This window comes from Dermacentor andersoni, chromosome 9 (assembly GCF_023375885.2).
Source record: "Dermacentor andersoni chromosome 9, qqDerAnde1_hic_scaffold, whole genome shotgun sequence".
Lineage (NCBI taxonomy): Eukaryota > Metazoa > Arthropoda > Arachnida > Ixodida > Ixodidae > Dermacentor > Dermacentor andersoni.
This window is the reverse complement of record NC_092822.1, coordinates 108623740-108647719: the sequence shown is the minus strand read 5'-3', so window position 1 is coordinate 108647719 and position 23980 is coordinate 108623740. Positions and strand designations below refer to the sequence as shown.

Sequence of the window (23980 nt, the reverse complement as noted above, 5' to 3'; positions counted from 1 at the left end):
ACTGCTCAGCTTGTTTCATAGTTGGAAGTTTTGAAAGTTATTCAAGCGAAGTTTTTTTTTTTTGCGAACCTTTCCAAGCTTTTCTGACCATGAATGCTGCCACTAACTTGCCGAATAGGTCGCACGCCGAAAACGAAAGAATTGCTTGTCGCTTGCTGGGATCCAGCCTGACCCCCATATTCCAGAACGTTCCTCCACTCAGTACTTCACCTCGACTGAAGAAAGTGGACGACAGCACCAGTTCTCGATAAAAGTGGTCAGTGCTTCTCATTGCCCACTCCACGTTAACTTTTTGAGAAGTGTAGTATCTTCTTTAGGCGAGGGGCGGCACCTTACTCTGTGAAAAGTAGGAATACCTTCGAGTCGGGGGTCGTTTCAAAATACGGGGCGCAGTCTCCGAAGACAGCAGCCAGGTCTAGCTGTTAGGCCCCAGTCGCATGCGCATTTCCCTTGGGAAAACTTCAAGCGCACGGCTCTTCGAGACTATACATGCGTGCGTCACGTCACGTAGAACGTCCGCGCGAGAGCACACGAGATCACACGAGCGCATGAGCGCGCGCCAACTTATGTTAAAGTGGCATTACGCAGAAATGAAATGGGCGAATAATAGTCTGCCCTGCCACTGTCTTTCGCGTCGAACTCTGCATGCACGTTTCCTCCGCACTCTTTGTTCAGAAAACATCAAACATTGCCTTCGTCCTCGTGAAATGACGGCGATGACGCCGGACAGTGTCCATTAGCATGAACTGCTGTTTGACTTTCCGCATAGCTGTGAACGACGTAGTGCATAAGCATTGCACGACCATAAGGTTCTTACACGTGCCGCGCATCAGCATAGAAAATTCCGGCAGAACCCATCACTTGATGACTGTGGAAGTTGATGCGATTAGCATTCAAGCAATGTCGCAACTCATGGTCGTGCTGAAAAAAAAAACAAAGTCGCAGTTTTGCCCGAAATGCGAAGCATCGATTACAATAGCAAAAAACTGGACAGTTAAACGAATTAGGGTAGTAAATATATCGACCGTATAAACTTGTAAACATGGGCATACTAATTAAATTAACAAGAATGGTGCCATGCGCGCACAAGCAAACATGGACACATCTCACTCCATGACCGCGGAAACGCGCTGCCAAAACGTTGGAGTGAGGAAGCGCGGGAGCAGCAGCGAGCGAATTGACTTTCATGCTGCCTCTCACATGAACGCGAACTAAGCCGCGAAAACACAGCGCACGGCAGACTCTGCCCCCTCGCAGATGGCTTTCAAGATACAGCAGCCCGGGGGGATGCGCGCGGCCGCCCGGGCCACACTGATTAGAACGCGCCCCTCTCTCCATCCTTCCCTCGGAGCCTTGCGGGCGACGGAAGACGGCGTGCTTCCTTCCCGGTTTCCTCCCTTGCATGCGCGATATTGAACCGCAACCGCCGGCTAACACTTGCACGCATTCACTCCAACATAGAGCATACGGCGCGCGGCGACGACGTTACAGCGAAGCTGTATACCTCTACCGTCCAAGGAAATTTTTGCGTCGTGGTAAGCAAAAAACTCCCCATACGTGGGCCGATCCCAGAGATAGTGCAATGCCGGGCAGACCCGCGGCGGTAGTGAAGCAGGCGTTAAGAGGAAGCTTTAGCTCGGGCCAAACTCCAACGCGGCCTATTCGCATACGTGTAAAACGCAAGAGCGTTTTTCTGATATAACCCCTGGACTGATTTTAATGACATTTGTTGCATTTGAGAGAGAAAGCTAAATTCTAGTGATTGTTGGAAGCGGAATTCTGATTTAGGACTCGAGTATTTAGGACGCGAGAAAAAATATAAGCACGAAGTTTACAAATTAATAGCTCTGCATCAAAACAGGTATTGCGGTCCTGTAAACGTGTAAACGACATCCATGAGATCATTGAAAGCGGAAAAATTTGATATGTCATTTTATATCCTACGTGAATTTGTTACGTTGTTTACAAGGATTTTGCAAATTGTGTATCTCCATATTAATAAATTTTTTGAGATTCATGCATAACATATCAATTTTTTCCGCTTTAGATGTACTCTTAGATGCAATTCACATAATTTTGGTATCACTTTCCATTGCTGAGTTACAGAGTTGTAAACTAGAAAATATCGTTCTCTGAAAATTTTTGATATTTTCCAATTTTTAATAAAAAATTGACAACCTAAAGCAACAATTCGAAACAAACAGTCGCTAGATTTTAAGCTTTTCTTTCAAGTACAACAAACCAAGCCAAATTCGGTGCAGTGGTTGCCGAGAAAAACAAATTCTCCATTTGCATGTATTTAGATAGGAGCACCCTAGCTAAAGCTTCCTCTTAAAGGGAACCTGAATAGTCTGTCGAATTCAAGAAGACGCTCATATACGGATGCTGGAACCTTACAAACCACGGAGGTAAAATTTTGGGGGGGATTTTTCATTTAGGAGCGACGTAATCGTCGGTTGAAATTGCGCTGTCGCTCCGCCCCCCGTCGAGCGGCGCGCGCTGCTGCTGAGGCTGAAGGTGCCAGCGGAGACGGGAAACCGCGGCGTAGTGACGTCAGCACTGGTGTTCCGTTCCTTCGCAGTCTCCGCGACCGCGCCTGAGCGTGCTTGTTTCTGCGTGCGTGCCGTCATAAGCTGCTTCTCGACTCTGCATTCCTTCGTTTGTGTGTATGTAGAGTGGTAGTTGACGTGCGCAGCATCAATTGAAGTGGTGGGCCGATCATGCCGGCGTTCTCTGAACATAACAGTACAGTTGTTTGCCCGGAAACGAGCTCACTGGATTGCTGAATGCAGCTTTGCAAAAAACATACTCCACAAAGAACATTTCTAACACGAGGAGATGCTAGCACTTCGCCTTCGTTCCCGTCGAAACCACTGCTTACTAAAAGCATATTTTCCTTCTTCGAGAGGCCGGCTCCTCACAACCGGCTCGTACATGTAGGGAGCAACACCGAACTCCTCGGAGAAACGCAAGCTCTCGAAATTTACCATTACCGTCTCAGCAAAACAGCACCAAACCACCTTGCCCCGTCCTTCATGTCTAGCGGCAGCGGCCGGTCCGGACGAACACCATTGTTGACGTCACAAGGCGCCCGACCAATCACAGGCGCAAACGGCGCGGGCGAGCTGCCCCGAGACTGCTGCTGCCGCCCTTTTCGTCGAAATAAAATCTGTTTGCGCTTTCTTTCTCTCAATTTCGATGCGATATTCGAATTCGGAGGGTTGAAAACCATTACAAACAGCTCTTCACTCATTTTTTCTGGGAAGCCCTCCAGCTTCCCTTTTTAAGAACTCCCCATACATCGGCCGATACTGAATATAGTGCACTGACGGGCCGACCCGCGGTGGAGGTGAAGCAGGCGTTAAGCACTCCCCATACGTGGGCTATTCCCGAAGATAGTGCAATACCGGCCCGACCCGCGGTGCAGTTTGCCATTAAGGAGCCCACATACACAGCTTCGCTGGTCATCCTTCTTCACAGAGTGGGAGGGCACTGAGTTTTTTTCTTATCGCCCTTACACTTTATACGGAACCTCACCGCGACGACGACACCGACGGCAGAAATGCGCCTGAAGTGTCCATATAGTTACCATAATAATACGTTTATTTGGAATTTGTCATGGTCCTTATTGCAAAACCCAGTACCCAGTACCACTGACGCATTATGGACCCAGTGTTGCGCGTTGGAGGCTGGATGTTCTTTGTCGGCGTCCGTTTTACGCTTGAATATTGATTTTATTTCGCGATTGGTATATTCACTTCGAAAAAACTCTTAAATAAACCGCCGACTCGGGACGCTGTACGAGCTGTTACAGCCGATTTTGATTGCCGTTTCTTGTTCTTCGCGCAAGGGAAATACAACATTTTCTTAGTTCAACAAGGCGTTTCAGTCGGCACGTCTGTGTAGTCACATGTCTCGTCAGAGAAGCGTCGGTTAATGCGGCGGCAGCCTTCGGCAATTCAGCACATATACGCATACACTTATAACGCGTCTTATCCGTGCTCATCGCTTCTTGTGCTGACACTGAAGACACTAAAAAAATAGTTTATTTAAAGGCGGCACTGATGCAAGAGTTGAACGCTAGAGTGAGTTCTTCTCGTTAGACTTGTGTACTCCAGAGCCCAGATGGGCCGATAGCACGCACACGGACTCGGCAGGTACTTGCAAGTAACCTTCGGTGGAAGGAAACGATCTCCGCGTGGGTACCTGGGGCTAGCTAAAGTGTGTGTATTTGAGTCTCAGAATCTTTTTAGCATTATTCTTTAGTAGACTATGAAAAGTGGAAGCGCAAGAATTGTCTCAGCTTTATTACCCGTGCGATAATATAAAAAAAAATTATGGGGTTTTATGTGCCAAAACCACTTTCTGATTATGAGGCACGCCGTAGTGGAGGACTCCGGAAATTGCGACCACTTGGGATTCTCTAACGTGCACCTAAATCTAAGTACACGAGTGTTTCCGCATTTCGCCCCCATCGAAATGCGGCCGCCGTGGCCGGGATTCTACCAGGCCCCGCACACTCTCAAGTTCAACAAATGGCCACAGAGGGCGAAAAATCAATCGAGGCGCGTTTCAGCATAAGCGCGCAAGTGGAGCTACTGTAATTTGGTCGAATAGTTTAATTTGTGCTTTCTCTGCTAGGGGCGCTGAACATGCTGAATTTTTTAATTTACACAAACCATTGACATGAACAATCGAGGTGTCTAAGGATGCTTTTTTACCTCAGGCAAATAGGCAGTTGATTTTCTTTTAATTTGATTGTTGAAGCTGCTTTTTAGTCATAGCGTCAAGGTTTTTGTGCTCGATTAACCACCGACAGCCGACAGCCTATTGGTATCGATGTGTTTCCTGGCCGTTGGCGTTCGAATACTACGGCGGTAAAACATTTTTGAAAGCATGCTGGTTTCGTCTGCGAGTCATTACATAGACTTGCTGTAAGAAGGTCTACTCTTGGCAAAGAATAGTGCCTCATTTTGTTTAGGCGTTGACTATCATAATGAATGCGGCGGAGGTTGAGGGAGTACGCTTGAAGGTACGTTTTTATGCCGTTGATCTCCATAACACCGTAAGTACGCAAACCGATGTCGCAGAACACCCGATGCATCATTGTGTGTTCTCCGTCATCGCTTGTTTGCTGTATGCCTACTAATTCTTCATTTCTTCAAGTGTTGTATCCTCCTTTTGTCCTTGTTCTCTTGTGCTTCACTTACAGTATGTCGTTCCGTCAGCTGTAATGCGCATTTGCAAAACCAATACGTTTGATAAGACGCAGTGGTTATCATAATTTCACTACACGTGTATTAAGCTGGCACATGTGGTTCAGATACAGATACCTGTATGCGAACTTGCACGACGTTGATGCGGAGATTAGGATAATTATGACACCCGTAAGGAAGAGGCAGCTGACGGCCGTATAAGCTGTTGCGTTCTTTCCGCCAAACTACCCGGCCTGGTAGTGCTGTAAAGATGCTGTATAAAAGTGACACGCGGTGACAGGGAAATATACTTAGCAGCCGACCGTACGTTTTGTAGCTTAGGTCTTCTTTCTTGTGCGTTTGTGCTACCCTTATTAATGAGCCATCTCTTGACTATGTTCTTGACTATGTAACCGCGTTTGTGTGGATGCGTAGACGTGTGCTTTTTGTTGTACTTGTAAAATGCAAATAAAATATTTTCAGGCTTACTCAATCTTTGGTGTCGTGTGCGTTTATTCCAGTCGAGGCCATCGTGCCACCTGGAAACCGCATTCTGTCAGTAGCCCTACACGAAATGCAACAGCTGGAGCGCGGCGGCACAACTCGCCGTAACGGCGGCGTAATAAACGAAAAACCGCTCGGAATGCCCTTAAAAGTCAGTTCAGAGTGTGCCTTAACTCGATATGACTCAGCGCTACATGTATTCTGCTGCGCCTCGATCGTGCTCCCGCCAGTTTGGTTGCTGTGTGGCAAGCGTAGCGCCTACAAATATGTAGGCGCTACGTTTGCTACACAGCAACTAAACTGGCGGGAGCACGATCGAGGCGCAGCAGCCAGAAACCCAGTAAAGCCACAGAACACCTGGTAAAGCGTGTGCAAACCTGGTGAAGCGTGTGCAAAACCCCGTTTCCGTTTCCTGTTGTACAGCGCCACCCGTGGTCACATACTTTAGTTCACGACGCCACCGCTACGCTTATTTCCGTAGCACTGTGGAAGGTACAGTTTCCCTTCTCTAAGTTTGTATAGGTGTTCTGTGATTCTACCCCGCGACCTCCTGCTACAGTGTACTAGAATGGGGCAGTGAAGCGACCGCCAGGGACTGCGCCTTGACAAAGCTGTCACAGCAGGTGGCGAACGTAGCGGCGGCGCTGCAGTCGTCGACTACGCTATTCCCCCTGACAACACGCGCAGGGGTAGCACACTCTCAAGTTCAACAAATGGCCACAGAGGGCGAAAAAATCGACCGCGCGCCGCTGCTAACAAAACCAGCGTAGTAGAATCACTTCGGGATGCTTTCGTTAGTTCCAACATTTCTCTGTAGAGGCGTCGTAGTAAGCGCAATATTATCTTACAAACTTTTTCTTACAATTACCGAAGCATTTTCTTTTACATAAAAACAGGGCAAAATTATCATTGCTAATTAGATATTGTACTCTTTGTTAGTAAGTTTATTGTTTCTTCGCCATTATAAACGCAAATAGCGTTCAGCATCATCGATCTTTCACGTGACCTCTGGCCTGTTTTTAAAATTTTTACCGGTATTTCCGAGTGCCCGGCGGCACGGATTCATTCGTTCGTACACTCAAGACTGGCTGCTTCTTTGTTTCTAAAACTAGTTTCTTGCGCTTCGATGTCTCGCGTTATTTAACTTGGGGTGAAGTTACGTGTTTGCAAGCGGACGTGTAAGCCCGGCAGTTGGGTTTCGGTCGTGAGCCATTCGGAACAGGTCTGCATCGAAACGGGAGCTGGATTTTGCTGCGGCTGACAACGGCAATAACGGTGAGTCGTTTAACACCGCTGCTTGAATCGTTATATAATATCCGTCTCATTACCTTCCAGGCGGGCACAAGTTAACGAACTAGATCCTGCATTACATATGGGCAGTGAGGATCTCAGTTGCTGTTTCCTCAATAAACCTTTACTTGCGAGGCTGTCGTTTGGTTTACACACACAATTAGGAAAGAAAGAGCGATATCGGAACGCGCGTCTCATTTTTCATGTTATTGTAGCCGTGGTTGTAGGTGACTGAGTAGCCTTATCAATATACATATTAAACTTTTTTTTCGAGTCCGCCGGCAACGTCTTTCGTCCACAAAACCGAATAATCCTTTGGTAAAATGAAGTGAAAGTACAGAATTTAATGTATTAAACAGTTGAAAGCATGATAATTCACCCATATTTCGTACTTGTTGGTTCCAAATGTTCTTGCTGTTGAGATTGGTTTACCGTAGGGCATTTATTTTTGCAGTAGTGAAGCGGTGCATCACGTTCGTGCAGAAAAATAATGCATCAGTTCTAATAGCTTCATGACTTTCATGCATTTGCTTGTGGAACTAGCAGTGTGATCACTTCTAGTGTATAAATGAACCCACAAATGTTCTCATTTGTGATCTTAATAGTACTTGCGCTGTTGACATGCATTGTAGTTAGGCAGACATCAATTTTATGGACAATAGCAATATTTATTTAACATGCTGCTTAAGCACCCTAGAACAGACAGTGTACATTTGCATGTGTGCTGTAGTCGCAAATCATTACAACATATATGTCACACCTTTTTGCATTTCATATTGCAAAACTTTGCTTTTTCAATTTCTGATTCAGTCAAAATTCTCTTCCAGACATGCAGTAATGAGGACGGCACCAGTATAAAGCAACACACTCCACGCACTAAACAGAAGCTGCTGCCTGCTACAACAAGGTTATTGTGTGGACATTGGCTACTACTACAAGGTAAACAACACATGGTTCAGAAATAAATATGTTTGATATATGCTGTATTGGCTTGCTGTTTGCAGCAGATATGAATGTTTGTTCATATTTATGGTTCAGTATAATTGGTTCGAACATATAAAACACACATAAATTTGGCTAAACTGTGCTGTATCTCATGTGTCACCGTTTTGCCCCAACAGAGGCTATGCCAAGCACATCTTGGTCATCACAGGAGCTCCTATCTGCGCCAACAGGAAGGGGCTGGAGCCGAATTTGCAAGGCTTTTACACCAAGAACAAAGAAGCACATACAGAAGAATATGAATGAGATATCAAGTCTGCAGAGGACTGTGTCAAGACTGAAAAGAGCTTCAGCCACCATTCCACCAGCACGGACATTTGGCTGAGTCATGCAGGTAACTCAAAAAGGACTTTCTAGAAATTCTTCGTCTTCAGATGCACCTGCAACATCTGACCAAGCACGGACGACGCTGGCCAAAAGATCGAGTTCCATCAGTTTGCCCTTAATCAGCTTACTAGCCATGTTAATTCCGTTTGTGCCAAGTGTAATTTTTTTTCTATAAATGCAAGCTTTCTCATTGCCCATTTTTGTTAGAGATCATTCATCCTCATCCAAATATAAAGGTCAACCGATTCTTCGCTGATACTTAATACGAGTCACTGTCTAGCAGCCTAACATATCTGTAGCAGTATCTTCTAGTGTATGTTGTCATGCGCAACTCCTCTTCTGAAATAGCTGATGCAGCATCGGCATGCGTCTTGCATTAACCTATGCACATGTGCTATGTACCATTTTACTTTTCTTGATGTTTTTAGCCTTCAATGCTTGCAGAGCAGAGTGGCTTCTCTCTTGAATGCAAGCTTTCTCATTTTCCATATTCCTAGTCTCGTTGATGATCGTTCCTCTTCCTTGATAGCCTGGGTCTTTGTGCAAGCTACACTGAAGTGATTGATTGCAGAATCTGGTTTTGCTGCCACACTTGGTTGTGGTAACTGTGTTACGTTTCTCAGATGTGGGGGCCTGGTCAGTTGCATTAGTAAGCAGTCCCTCGAGGTAAGCATTTGCTCCTGCAGTCCGCAAAGCGACATAGACTCCCAGTATACACACACCGTAACTGGTGCGCCCCGTTTGTTCTGGCCTGCTGCAGCCATGGGCAAGTTGTGCTTGCGGCCTACCTCGGCCATGATTTGCTCACAACGGAGACCAGCATATGTGCTTACATGGTTCGAAGTGTATGAAGTTGATAGCCGTATGGGTGGAAAGGTCCGCAAGAATGGCTGCCGAAGGTGATGCCCACAAAAGCGACTTGTCCACATTGCGACAAAGTGGGACACAAAGTGTGAGCCACACAAAGCGGCCCCCGAAAGAAAATAAATGTGCAGGTTGGAAAGGAGTTAACGCTAAAATGCCGGGTAGTCCATGTCGCTGTGTTGGTTGCGGCAGCAGATGCCTGCGTCACCTGATTGCTTCGCAATGGAAGTTGTTCATCTTCAACGGCAACTGTTGGTTCAAACAGGTGCGAGGCTCTGTCCAATCTGTTTGTACCGCAGGTTGTCGCTCGTTACCAGACCACCACATGCGACAAAGGCAAGCATTATGCCTGTAAGATGGTTCGTAGCCAATGTATAATGTATTGTCTGAACCTCATGCGGTGACTGATTGCTGTTTAATTTTGCTGTTATGTCACTTGGTTACGGTCGCAGTTTTATGTTTTTCGAATATTGCGGCCTGGTCGGTTGCACTGGGAAGCAGCCTCTCGAAGTAAGAATTTGATCCTGCAGTCTGCACAACGACATAGACTCCCAATTTCCGCACACCGTGATTCCTGCTCCCCGTTCACCCTTTCCTGCTGCAGCCATGGGCAAATTGTGCCTCTGGCCTTTGTCGGAGGTGATTAGGCATGAACGGAGACCAGCATACGTGCTTACATGGTCGGACGTGTATGAAGTTGGGTGGAAAGGCCCGCAAAAGTGGCTGATGAAGGTGGTGCCCATGAAAGCGACTTGTCCATATTGAGACAATGTGGGACACCAAGTGTGAGCCACGCATTAGCAGCCTCCGAAAGAAAAGAAACATGCAGGTTGGAAAGGAGTCAATGCTAAAATTATGGGTAGTCCATGTCGCTGTATAGGCTGCGGCAGCAGATGCCTGCGTCACCCGATTGCTTCGCACTGCAAGTTGCTCATCTTTAACAGCGACTGTCGCTGCAAACAGGTGGGACACTCTGTCCAATCTGTTTCTGCTGCTGGTTGTTGCTCGTTACTAGACCACCACGTGCGACGAAGGCAAGCATTACGCCTTTAGGTAGGCGGCTGAATGTACCGTAAGAGACCCGTGTATGTGAATGCTCACTGTTGCCATATGGTTCGTCGCCAATGTATAATGTATTGTCTGAACCTTATGTGGTAATTGATTGCTGTTAATTTTGCTGTTATGTCACTTGGCTACGGTCGCAGTGTTATATCTTTAGAATATTGCGGCCTGGTCGGTTGCACTGGGAAGCAGTCTCTCGAAGTAAGCATTCGCTCCTGCAGCCTGCACAGCGACATAGACTCCCAATTTTCATGCACCGTGATTCGTGCTCCCCGTTCGCCCTTTCCTGCTGCAGCAATGGGCAAATTGTGCCTCTGGCCTTTCTCGGCCGCGATTAGGCATGAACGGAGACCAGCATACGTGCTTACATAGTCCGATGCGTATGAAGTTGATAGCCAGATGGTTGGAAAGGCCCGCAAAAGTAGTTGATGGAGGCGATGCCCACGAAAGCGACTTGTCCATAGTGAGACAATGTGAGACACCAAGTGTGAGCCACACATTTGCGGCCCCCCAAAGAAAAGAAACGTGCAGGTTGGAAAGGAGTGAACGGCTAAAATCTGGGGTAGCCCATGTCGCTGTGTAGGCTGCGGCAGCAGATGCCTGCGTCTCCCGATTGCTTCGCAATGCAATTTGGGCATTTTTAACGGCGACTGTCGCTGCAAACAAGTGGCACACTCTGTCCAATATGTTTCCGCTGCTGGTTGTTGCTCGTTAACCTGACCACCACGCGCGACGACGACGGTGAGCCGTTTACGAGCTCGCGTCAATGATTCCAGCGTATCTCGACACGCAAATTTTATTTCTGCTATTGCACGAGAATGTACACTGCTTGTCTTCTGCCAATAAAGTCGCGCGTTCTTTTCACTCACTTGTGGCTTGTTTGTATGGGCGTCAGTAGAGGCTCTTGGCAATTAGAACGCACCAGCTACGCTGCAGCGAAGGCATTGAGGCATGCCGCATAGCCTGCAGGGCAAACACGGCGCGTACCAGCGTACGCGACCGGCAAAAAACGGCCATATTGAATTTTGCTCTAAAAAAAAAAAATTTCACTTCCGCTTTCGGATTGAGCAACGTCATCTGGCGTCCGCCTAAGTAAGTTCCATGCGCTGCCGCTGCTTATTTTCGAACCACGGCGGAAGGTGCAGTTTCTCTTCTCTAAGTTGGTTCTTTATTCTATGACACGCGCGCGAGATATGGCGTAGGCACGCTGTTTCGGCTACATGCTTCTTCATTTAGTGCGTGTTTTCCGACACAGTTCGTGTGTGAACAGTGACTCCTTGCTTCAGCAATGGGTAAGCAACGTTTGAACCATTGCTACGCCCCTGGATGTAGCACTGGATACAGTCGAGCGGAAGAAGCCCTCGCTTTTCAAGGCACCTGCGGACCCTGAACGACGGAGCCTATGGCAGCAGAACTTGCACAGAGCGGATAAACAACTTACGGAGGATTGTGCAGTTTGCGAACTACACTTTGAGCCGCACTGTGTTGTCAGGAACTATGTGCACGTAATCAACGGCGAAGAAGTTCGTCTACCGCGAGGAAAGCCTACGCTTTCGTCAGACGCAGTGCCAACAATCTTACCAAATGCCCCGGCGTATTTGAGCAAGCGCGTGGTGCCGAGAAGGAACGAGAGAAAACACAAGGCTGAAGAAATCAACAGATCAGCTAAAAAGGTACTGTTCTCGAGTGCTGCAGAGCGTCAGACTGTAGATCAGCCTGCCGATGTTTGTGAGACATTTTGTGTGTACGAGCACGAAAGTGATGTAAATTCTGTCGTGACTGTCGCCGCGCTTAACAATGTAACCCCGCCTAATAAGCGCTGGGTTCTGCATGCGATGCATGACGCGGAAGGAATTTGTTTCACTTCGTGCACCTTTAACGCCGTCACAGGTGAAGTGAGAGTTGAAAGGGCCGTATTTTGCACAGAGGATAGCTCTGGTGGTTTTCGTTTGAACACATTTTTGTGTGGGAAGCTGGTGGTAGAGTCATCGCTGACAACAGTGCAGGACGCAATGAATGCTTTGCAACAAGCCAATGAGATGTATCTGTGTAAGGGTGCTGCTGCGAACGACGAGGTCCTTTTGATGAGCAGTCTTACAGACCGCTTGCGTAACCAAGTAGAAAACAAGTGGAAAGCCGCTTTCAGCATAAATTGCCTTGATAGAACGACCAAGGATGAAATACCGTGCGTTGCGTGCAAATATTTGAGAAAAGCGCTTCTGACCCGCCGGTCACGTCTCCCAAGTCGGAAGTCGCCAAAATGTGCGCCTAAGAAAACATAGCAGAAGTTGCAAGCATGCACGCGCAAGAACAAACGCCTTACATCAAAAATAATGAAGCTCAGCGAAGATCTCAGTAACATGAAAGCCGATAGTGCTTCGACCAAAGAAGAAGTGCTTGCCGAGAAGATTAAGCATCTCTCATCGAAGCAGCAGCTTGCTGTTCGGCAGTGTTTTGAAGCTTCAAAGAGGAAAAGTCCACGTGGGATGATCTACGAGAAAGAGTGGATTTTGGAGTGCGTACTACTTAAAATGCTTAGCCCAAAACTTAACAGATACATGCGAAAGCAGGCAATTCTAACCCTGCCAAGTGAAACGACTATAAGGAAATACACAGCTGAATACAGGGGTGGTTATGGGTTTAATGAACAAATGCTGATCGCACTAAAAAAGAAAACGGTGCCACTAGATGAACTTCACAAGCATGGAGGCATTATCATTGATGAAATGAAGCTTTCCGAGCACCTTTGAGTGACCACACGAGGAAAAATTGAAGGTTTTGTCGAACTTGGAGCGTACACACCTGAGGACCAAAAGACCTTGCCATGCAATCATGGCCTTGTTGTAATGTTTGTGCCCCTTGTAGGCAATTGGATGCAGGTGCTTGGTGTCTTTGGTAGCCACGAGAATGTCAAGGGTGAATTGCTTGCGAAAATTCTACTTGAGGCCACAGTACTCGCAGAAAAAGCTAGGCTTCTTATCGACTATATAACGTGTGATGCAGCCTTTTGGAATAGGAAGATGTGGAGAGTTTTTAATGTAAGGGCATCAATGAAAGAAGTTATCTGCAAGAAGCAACACCCAAATGACAGTAGCCGGTTCCTTTATTTTTTTCTGGCTTCCCTCATCTTGTAAGAATATTCGCAACCGGCTTCTGGGCACGACTTTCAAGACAACGGATGGACAGGTGTCCATACAGTTTGTGAAGGAAGCCCTCACACTTGACAACAGTGCACTTGCATTGAGGGCAATGCCTGGTATATCAAGTGTTCATGTTGCACCGAGTGAGTGAGTGAGTGAAAACTTTTGAGTCTTTCAAGAGTTTCGCGGTTACGAGGTCTCCGTCGTCTTTATCTTCTTGGCGCTGGCGACTTGAGACTCCTCTTCAGCAAGGGTGGGCCCCTATTCCAAGGCTCCACTGAGTCGTGCTGCATCGCTCGCGTGCTGCACTAGGGCCCTTTGGGCCGTGAGCTCGCTGCTGGTGAGCCGACCCTCCCATTGCTCCGCACTCGGGTGTTCGTGTTTGTGGAATGCTTTGTTGCGTTCGCACTCCCAGGTGATGTGGTAGAGTGTAGGTTTGGCACCGCACCAAGGGCAGGTGGCCCTGTATTGTGTCGGAAACATCTTATTGAGCACGTGTAAGTTGGGGAAGGAGTTTGTTTGTAGTCTGCGCCAGCTGGTCGCTTCCTCCTTTGTGAGGTCTTTGTGTGGTGGCGGATATCTAATTCTAGTTCCTCTATGTAAGTTCAGGGTCTCTGCGTATCCCCCCTCGCAAGCCTGTAGGTGGGTCTCCGGGGCATCCGACCGCCCAGCTCGGAACGCTTCGCCTCGAGCTAGGCTGTCTGCCCTTTCGTTCCCCCCTATGCCTACGTGACCCGGGATCCAGATTAGTTTGTGTCTGGGCTTTTCCTTCTCGGCGGAGGTGGCTCCGCTGAGTATTCTGAGGGCAGTTTTGCTGATTCTGCCTCTCGTATAGTTCCTGCACACCTCTTTTGAGTCCGTCAGTATGTTGAGAGATCGGCCTGTTCTATAACCTTCCGCTGCCGCCAGCGCTACGGCAATCTCCTCGGCCTCCGCTGTGCCAGCGACCTTTGCCGTGGCATACGTGATTGGGTTTCCTTCCTTGTTAACCACTACCGTCGCGGCCACGCGTTCTCTTCCGTGTAGATATACGGCGGCGTCCGTGTATACTGTATTGTCTAGCTGGGCTAGCGTTCTCTCAACGTATTCGGCCCTAGCTTTTCGCCTGTTTTCGTGTAGGTTGGGATCCATATTTCTTGGCAGTGGTCCCACATTAATGGTTTTCCTAAGGTGGTCCGGTACGTCCGCGTATCTGTCTGTCAGTCCGCTCGTATCCCGACCCAACCTCCTCAGGAGCGCTCGTCCCGTAGGGGTGCCTCTCAGTCTCGCGGTTTGCGTACCCAGCAGAGCCTCGGCGAGCTCGCTGAAGGTGTTGCTGATGCCCAGCTGGAGCAACTTCTCGTTCGACGTGTTTCTCGGTAGACGCAGAGCCGTCTTGTACGCCTTCCTGAGGATGGTGTCTGCTTGCTCTCTTCCGAACAACTTTGAACAAATGAGAGTGAGTTATGCTTTTCAGCTCTTTGGACAGGGACCTCTGGAAGCATTCTTTCTTTATCAGACACAACTGGAGAGAAACTGTGGCAGCATAGAAGCTACTGCTAAATTCTTTTCAAGAATGAAGTCACTGATTGCTGTAATGACTTCTAGGTATCCAGCAGAAGCTCTAGCACCCAATTCTACCAGTGTACAAAAGATCCAAGATATGCTTGAATTTCTGAACACATGGGAGCGTCACACTGACAAGAGGCATTTTCTCAGTGACTCAACTGCAGAAGGACTAAGGGTAACACTGACAAGTACGCTCGAGCTTCTTGACTATACTTGAACAAAAAAGTGGGATTAAAATATTTGCTAACTCCAAGGATTAGTCAGGATAAAGTTGAGAACTTTTTTGGTATAGTGAGACTTTCGTCGGGCTGCAACAGTCATCCAACGCCGCAGCAGTTTCTACTGACTGTTCATTGTCTTTCTTTTTACAACTTGGCACGAAGCGTCACGGGCAGCAATGTGGAGGATGATGTGATCAACTCTCTTCTTGAGGCAACCGACAGAGAAAAGGGTACCACTAAGGGAAAGTTTTTGGAAACAGTGAAGTTGTACACAGATGAAAATACAGAGGTTCTGACTACATCTTTGCCACCAGAAACTGATGAACATGTGTATCATGTGAAGAGAAGCGAGTCAAGGTTAATATATTACATTTCAGGCTGTGTGGCAAAAAAGTGCGTGCTACCGACCAAATGTCCTGATTGCATTGCCCACCTCTTGCTGTCAACTGAGCAAGGGCGCTTGTTGGCTGCTTCTGCATTTGTGCAGTTCAAAGATCAGGGTGGTTTGTTGTACCCTTCAGTTGAACTTTTTACGTTTATTACACGCCTAGAGGATGTTTTCACTAGTTGTTTCTCTACTAATAAGGTGCACAGTGAGAGTGTAATGGATATCCTGGAGCTGATTCATTCTGCCAGGCCCTTGAGTATTGGTGGCAAAGCACATGCAGAATGCTGGACACCCCGTGTTGTCGGCTTTTATGTCACAACCAGGCTCCACTTTTTGGTAAAGGGGCTGATTAAAGCCAGCACCTTCAAGCGGAAGTCATCTAAGCACTTGAAGTTAAGCAGGCTGAATTGATTGCATATTAAACCATTAATTTGACTGGTATGCCGGCATTCCTGAATGATAGCTGCAGTTTAGTTAACCTTTGTATTGTGTGTACAGCACAGTTGCTTATCTGTATTGTGAATTTCTTTAAATCTTTCAGTGGGTGTCGCTATTTATATATTTGTACTTATTAACCATGGCATTGCTAAACATGTTTATTTCTATTGTGCATTTTTTTATTAAGTTCTCAATTTTGTCATACCATGGAAAACCCCTTAATGTATTTCTAACATCACTGTATGTTTGTGTATGTTAGTAACTTCTGCATTGTCTTGACCTGGAACATTTTGCGTATTTGTGTTGTGCATTCTAATAGTATGTGAATTCTTGGCATCCTCATGCCATGGAAGTGTGCAATAAATCTTTGAAGATAATCATTATCTGTTGCAGTTTTTTTTATTTATTTCGTCTCATCTATTCATACCAGTAAACACTGCGCACGGCGTGTACCGTCATTTGCAATCGGTGCAAGCAAGCATCTTTGCATCGCGGTTTTGGCCAAAATAGAGAAAGAGTAAATTTCAAACGCTAGAAAAAATTCGTTTCGCTTAACGGGCGCGTCCTGGGCGGGAATGAATGAAAGAAGTTGCGGAAGTAGCCTTTAGAGTCCACATGCCGCGTAGGCTTCGACGCGCGCCTCCCCGTAGTCGCCGATCACAGCGCCGCCGCTACTTTCGCCGCCGCGATAGTCGCCCAAGGAGCGCGGTCGTTCCACTGCCTATTCTAGTACACTGTACTCCTGCTCAGCAGCACAACACCATTGCCACTGAACAACCACGGCGGGTGCGATAATTCAGTCAGCGGTAGGGTTTCTGGGTTCCGTTCGAACGCGTCCGACCGACTTCTGGGTTTATTTATTTAGTGTCGCGACAACTCGCAGTCATCGGTTGCGTCATCTGTCTATATATGCAGACAAATATGAACGGAGTCATCGGTTACGGCATCGCTTATTAACCCATCTAAAACCCTTACAGGAACACGTCGCGGACACTGACACAAGAAGTGCAGTGAGCGTGTACGAATTGCTAACACACACTGCTGCAGAGCAATGAGCTCTCGTTAGCACCAATGCATGGATAAAGAAATGCAAGCTACTAAAGACCAAGGCGTTATCTGGGTTCAAGAATATAGCTATTTATCAGCTAATATAGCTTCTTTATCAGACCCAACTGGAGAGAAGCTGTGGCAGCATAGAAGCTACTGCAAAATTCTTTTCAAGAATGAAGTCACTGATTGCTGTAATGAGTTCTAAAGACCAAGGCGCTATCTGGGTTCAAGAATATAGCTATAATCGCACAGTCAAAACATAAATTAAAAAACAAAAGTGGCCTTCAGTGTCATATACGCACGTATAAATGGAGCAGCCCACACCACGTTATTCCAAGCTGCTACACGAAACTGTTATGACCTCAGAGAATAGCGTTATTTCGAATTAGAGGCTGCCAAACCCGATAAAATTGTCTCAAGCATTTAATATTCAACAGCGCCTATATTCCTTGCGTACTGGAACCTGTGCGGTGCAAACGCAACCAGCGTGATCTCCACTATGAGCCAGCGAACTCCTGCGGGAAACAGCGCGCGTGTGTGTGTGTGTGTGAAGTGATTTTAGGAAAGGAAACGGAAGAGATGAGTGCAGCGCCGTAACTGTCTCTCACAGGAGGACACCTCAACAGCACTGCACGGGGAGTGGGGGAATGGGAAGAAAAAGATGAAGGAGAGAAAGACAGGTCGAACGTGGCAAGGGGGAAAAAAAATGTGAGTGCGGGGCTCAGAGCCGCGCTCTCAAGTGCGTCGCATTACAGTAGTCTAGCAGTGCCGAAAGAGCGTGCTTCACGATGGACGAGTGGGCTGCAGGGAATAGCAGTGCGGTCGCCGTATCGTAAGTCAGTCCCAGTCGCCGATAGACTGTACACAAGTCCGTGCGCTCCACATCGAAGGCAGGGCAGCGAAGTAGCAAGTGGTCGAGCGTCTCCAAATCGGCGCAGTTGCTGCACGCGGGGTCGGGAAACAGCGCGTTTACAGCAAATATTACTGCGCCCCAGCATCAGAGCAGTGAAACCAGCGTCTCGTCCAGTGTGACCCAGCTCTTATCCAACGTCTCACCGATGTCCGAGTGACTCTCAGCGAGAGCCAGCGTCCCCAGTGCGACCCAGGGTCAAAAAAAAAAAAAATATCACCTACGATTACGATACTCTCTAATGGAAACTTGAGCGCAGCGCTATTGGGGGCGAGGATTTACGGAGTCGCCATCTGTCGGAAGCGCCTCCCTTGCGTAGTACGAGGAATAACGCGGCGCGCTTCCTCATAGGTTTGGCTTACGGCGCTCAATAAAAACACCACGTGGCAGCCCTCCTGGACATTTCTGTAAGTACTCTCAAAATGAGGGAAGTTTTCTACTTTCAAAATAATAATCTTGGGCAAACTGAAAGCATACAATCGTTTACAGACGCTATCTCTTTACCGAATATGTACAGTGAGCACCACTGCGCGCGGTCACCGCGATTGGAGTCTCCCGAACCGGCTTCTTGCCCGAACGTTAGGCAAATGCTGAGAGCAAACTATGTGAAATATATTCCTATAATGGGCTGTCTGTATAACCGAATGGAGCGTATCAGAATGAAGCCTCACGCAGCGATTGCACGGGTTCGCAGCGACCGACTGCGCGTCTGCATGCATGTCCGCGCACAATGTTTTGCTTTCGCTGCGGGCGCGTTTTCGCACCGTGACGTGAGCTTTAGGCCGCAGCATATGAGCATTTGACAGGATACAAGCAAGAATTGTTGCGTGGACGCTATCAGAGCTGTTCAAAAATAATTTCGTTATAGAGACTTCGACGCATACGGCGACTGTGATGTGCCGTCGCGACCATATAATCTTTTTTTTTTCCTGTAAATTCTTGGACGTTTCAATATTATTTCTCAAGTTACGTCGCACTGAATGTTTATCGGTCTTTTCAGCATGCGATTTCCCACTGCTGCTTTTTCGTAATCCAGTACATTAATTCATAACACAAACATGAGCATGTGTCATGCCTTTCTCTAATGTGCTTCTTAACAGTCCCTTTCCATTCCAGTGAACTTGCCAGAATCTAGCATCAACAAGTTCGTAAACCAATTAAAGCGTCATGACATTAGCCGGGCAGCGGGCGAGCGTCTCAGTGCGCGTTTTCTGCTACTCACCGAACATCGCGCAGTCCCGACGCTGTAGCAGAAATCTTCTGCGCCTCTGTGCTTGCTGCATACCCGAGTTCTAGCCGATGGCTGTTTGCCAGTTCTAGCAGATACCCAAGGCGGAAAACATCACCATTTGATCAGAACCAGAGCGCAGTGAGACTTTAAACTTTCGTTTTCAGTTCGCTTCGGCGCTTCCAAAGCAGCCGACGCGGCCGCTGTGTCCTCGTGATCCCTCATATCACGTCACGCCGACGGTGGCGCCAGCTTTTCCAGTGGTGGAGCTCACCCCCCATACGTGTTTTCATTTCGCGATATATTGGCTGGCACCGACAATCTGTATTGTGAGGCACGTTGCAAACGGGGGCAAGTGTGGCACGACTGCATCGCTAATCGGGAGATCGAGAGACGCAGCGCGTGTATGACGTGGGCGCGATTCACAGCAGCCGCTGCAGACAGACTTCTGCTCATGCAGCCTATTCTTTGCATTCAGACGGCGCGCGCTACTCTGGCGTCATCTCGTAGCTATCGTCGTCACAAAGCCCGCCTCGTGCAGCGCTACGCTTCCCACGCTTTCGCCATATCTTCCTCCTCCGCTTTCCGCCTTATTGTTCCGCTGCACCCAACTGCTCCGCTTTCCTCCTCGCGCACTCTTCGCTATCGCCGTCTTTCATCTCCCGCTGTGCTCCCCATTCGTTCTTTCATCCTTCGTTGCGCTCGTTCGCTCGGTTACGAGGTACGCCGACGCTCTCCGCAAGAACGGGCGCCTAAGAACTGCGCTCTATAAACACGCTGTTTTCACACTGAAAGGCACTGCAAGACTGGTTTTTGTAATAGGTGTGATTCGGAGATTTCCATTGCTTCGGTAATATGCGACATACTCATTCCATTTCGCTATGCCATACCCATTTCGCTATGACACTCACTCTCCAGGGTCGGCCGTGACCATGACGGCAGGATGAAGACGCCATAACGAAGACGCAGAGACGATGATGGAATGGCAATAGACCGACGAAGACGATATGAAGACGAAGACATGACGGCAATAAGATAATGGTTCTGAAGCGATGATGACTGATAACGACAACGTGACATATGTATCCGACGGTGGCATGATGACGACGGAATGACGACAGCGGCATGACAGCGGAGGTATAATCGCGATTGAATGACGATGGCAATATCAGATGGCTTGACGGAGAAGGAATCACGTCGATGGAACGACAGTGGGATATCGATGCTAAAGTTATCACGATGGTGTAACAAAGACAGCTTGACGTTGACGGCAAATAAGGCAATGAGATGACGACGAGTGTTTGATGACGACGGCGTGACGACGACAGTGTTACGACGATGGCGTTGCAAAGACGGTTTGACGTGATTGAGATGACGACGATGGAATGCGAAGATGAAACGACCACAGCAGCATAACGACGACATGAAAAGAATGCCATAACGAAGCTGAGTTGACGATAGAATGACCACTAAGGCACCTCGACCATGACCGCAATCTAGTCGATAACATGGTTGTCTGGATCAGCGTAGGCGGCTAGATATATAGACTAAAAATTTCTGGGGTAGACAAAGAATGCTAATAGCATTAAAACTGCATCAACTCACACCATGCAGAAGATGACTGTAAAGACAATATGCGCGTCGTATTGGGATTTAGGCTCGTAAAACTCCCAATGCTTATAGGTTGATCAGAAATTGAGTTACTCCACTGCTTCGTATTTCTATACAGTCTGTAATATATATATAAAACTGTTTCGAACTACGCTTTGATGCTGAGGCGAGAATGTACCATCCGCATATGGTATTGCTCGCCTGGCACGAGGTAGATAACTTATCTCATTTAAGCAGTACAGAACAGAATTATTAGGCTTAATCTGCTAGAGCCCGCCTACGAAATGCAATATTGACTATAGCTAAGAGAATCAGAAGCTTGCTAAGCCAGGTGGGACCCAAGCACAAAAGCGGGTGGCGACGCCTTATTATCCTCGCATCAACTCTTCCCTACAATACGGACTGTGACCGCCGTCGGTCACGTTTTCCAAAACGTTTTAATAGTTCAGGATTTCATGACGTTATTAAGGTAGTTATTGAATTGTTTATTTATTTGCCCAACAACAGGATACAACGACCTTGGAATCTAGGGCACATTAAAGAAAGGGACAAAAGGAGATCACAAAGAAACACAACAAAATACGTAGACAATACACAAAATATATACAATTTAGAATAAGAATTCAATAGAGCTTTAGAAATACAGGTAAAATTTATTAAAATGTGAGCGTTTTCTTCCTTATTCATGCTTCTAAGCAAACATTGCAAACAAATTATGAAACTGAGGTGAAACAGAGAGAATGTAAGAGTGGGGATGAAGATTAGTGCGCAAAAGACAAAGATAATAATGAATATCCAGGCAAAGAAACAAGACAAGAGTTCAGGATCGCGAGTCAGCCTCTAGAGTCTGTGAAGGAGTATGCTTACATAGGTCAATTAATCACAGGGAACCCTGATCATGAGAAGGAAATTCGCAGAAGAATAAAAATGACTTGGATAGCATACGGCAGACATTGTCAGCTCCTGACCGGACATTTACCATTATTATTGAAAAGGAACGTGTACAATCAGTGCATTCTACCAGTGCTGACATATGGGGCAGAGACTTGGAGACAGAAAGAAGCTTGAGAACAAGTTAAGGACCGCGCAAACAGCGCTGGAACGACAAATGCTAGGCATAACATTAAGAGACAGAAAGAGAGCGGTTTGGATCAGAGAGCAAACGGGTATAGACGATATTCTAACTGACATCAAGAGAAAGAAATGGAGCCGAGCCGGTTGTGTAATGCGCAGGTTAGATAACCGTTAGACCATTAGGGTTGCAGAATGAATACCAAGCGAAGGGAAACGCAGTCGAGGACGGCAGAAGACTAGGCGTAGCGATGAAATGAGGAAATTCGCAGGCGCTAGTTGGAATCAGTTGGCGCAGGACAGGGGTAATTGGAAATCGCAGGGAGAGGCCGTCGTCCTGCAGTGGACATAAAACAGAGTGATGATGATGATGATGATGATGAACCTAATTAACTCTAAACATGTGTTACCGCCGAAATCGCATTTCCGTGAATTAAAAGGAAATAGATTGCATCAAGAATGGCCATTCAATATATCCAGAATAATGAAATCAGGAGCTCGACGAAAACTCACCCTGTCGAGATTGCTCATAGTCAAACGTAAAACGGACCCCTACCAAAAAGACAAAGAGAAACGAAAACAAGACGTTTCAGCTTCCATACGGGGGTCTTGTTCGCAACGAAAATAAGCAAGCGGGGGAGACTACTACGCACGCGTGAATAGATGGCACAAACCGCAATCCTAAAAGGAAAGAAATCTGCCGTCACTGGGGTTCGTCATGCTATCAGTAGTCTGGCTTAGTGGTGACTGGAGATGCAACCGCGAGATAAACTGCACTCAGTGGCTGGTACATGCGCCCTACTGCAGTCAATGCAATGTCATTTTGACACAAAGTGCTTGGCAAGAGCACTAGAAGAAACTTTAAGAGCGTTACCTCTTACTCATCACGTTTCTAGATTTCTTGGGGTCTGCTACCACCTCCCTTCGGCGTGAAATTTTCAAAGTCCAAGGAATTCAACATCGCGGCACCCATAGTAAATCAATAGCAACCCAAGTGCTGATTGGTGTGACGTCATCATCCAAGATGGCGGCCAAATTCTGGTGCCAATGATTACGTCGTAATCCAATATGGCGGATAGAAGTGAATCTCCGTGATTATGACGTGTAATCAAAGATGGCGGCATAGTTTCGGAATTTGAAGTCGAAGATGGAGGCCGAATTCAGGTGTCAACGATGACGTAATGGTCCAATATTGAGGATAGATGTGGAAGCGCCTGATTGTGACGTCATGGGACGAAATGACGCCATAGTTTCGGTTTTAGAAATCCAAGATGGCGACTTTTGGTGTGACGTCATAGCCGAGATAGCGGCCACGAAAATTAGTTGTGCCCGTTTATTGCGAACGTTGTATGAGCGATGCCGCGACGGAAGGTTTGTGGCAAGCAGGATGAACTCAATGGAATAAGTCCAAGTAGCGTCCCGCGTGCGTAGGCTTTCGGAATACATTGAAACGAGGTCCTGTCCATTCACGTTGTACAATAAGATCAAGAAAAGGCAAGCGACGATCCTCCTCCGGTTCAACCGTAAAATTTATGGCACGTTCTGTCGAGTCTAAATGCCATGAAAGAGCATCCAGGACATCCTTCTTTATCACGCATAAGCCGTCGTCCACATATCTAAACGAAAATTATGGGATCTTAATCTCGACAATGACAACACTATGGTGTCGTTCGACGCGACGTCCCTGTTTATTTGCGTGCCAATCGACCTCGCTGTGCACGTGTGTTACGCTGCCCTACACGCTGAGCTTCGCTATCCGAGAGGACACCGTTCGAGGTTACGGACCTGCGCAAGCTTGAAACTTGAAAATGATTATTTGGGTTTCCAAAGCTGCTGCTACAAGCAACTGCAGGGAACTCCAATGGGTGCCTCCTTGTCAGTCACCGCTGCAAATCTAACGATGGAAGCAGTTCGACGCCATGCTCTAGCGACTTTCCTGCCACAACCTGGAATATTTCTTTGCGTTCCCGCATGTACCAACGGTTACCTATCACCGCAACAAAAACTCTAAAGACTTGTTAGTGCACGCAAAAGTCAGCCAACATCATTGCCCCTTAATAAAAGCATGCTGTCACCCCAGGTGCAAAACCTGCAGACCCCTTCAAAATGACAATAAAATTAAAAGCACCGC

The 23980-nt window shown here is 47.3% G+C and overlaps 1 protein-coding gene across 3 annotated transcripts in view; it reads right to left on the bottom strand.

Moving 5' to 3' along the window:
- The window catches only part of LOC129384168 (uncharacterized), a 101589-nt gene that overhangs the window by 31633 nt on the left and 45976 nt on the right, over positions 1-23980 (bottom strand). The gene's annotated exons all lie outside the window — the stretch shown is intronic.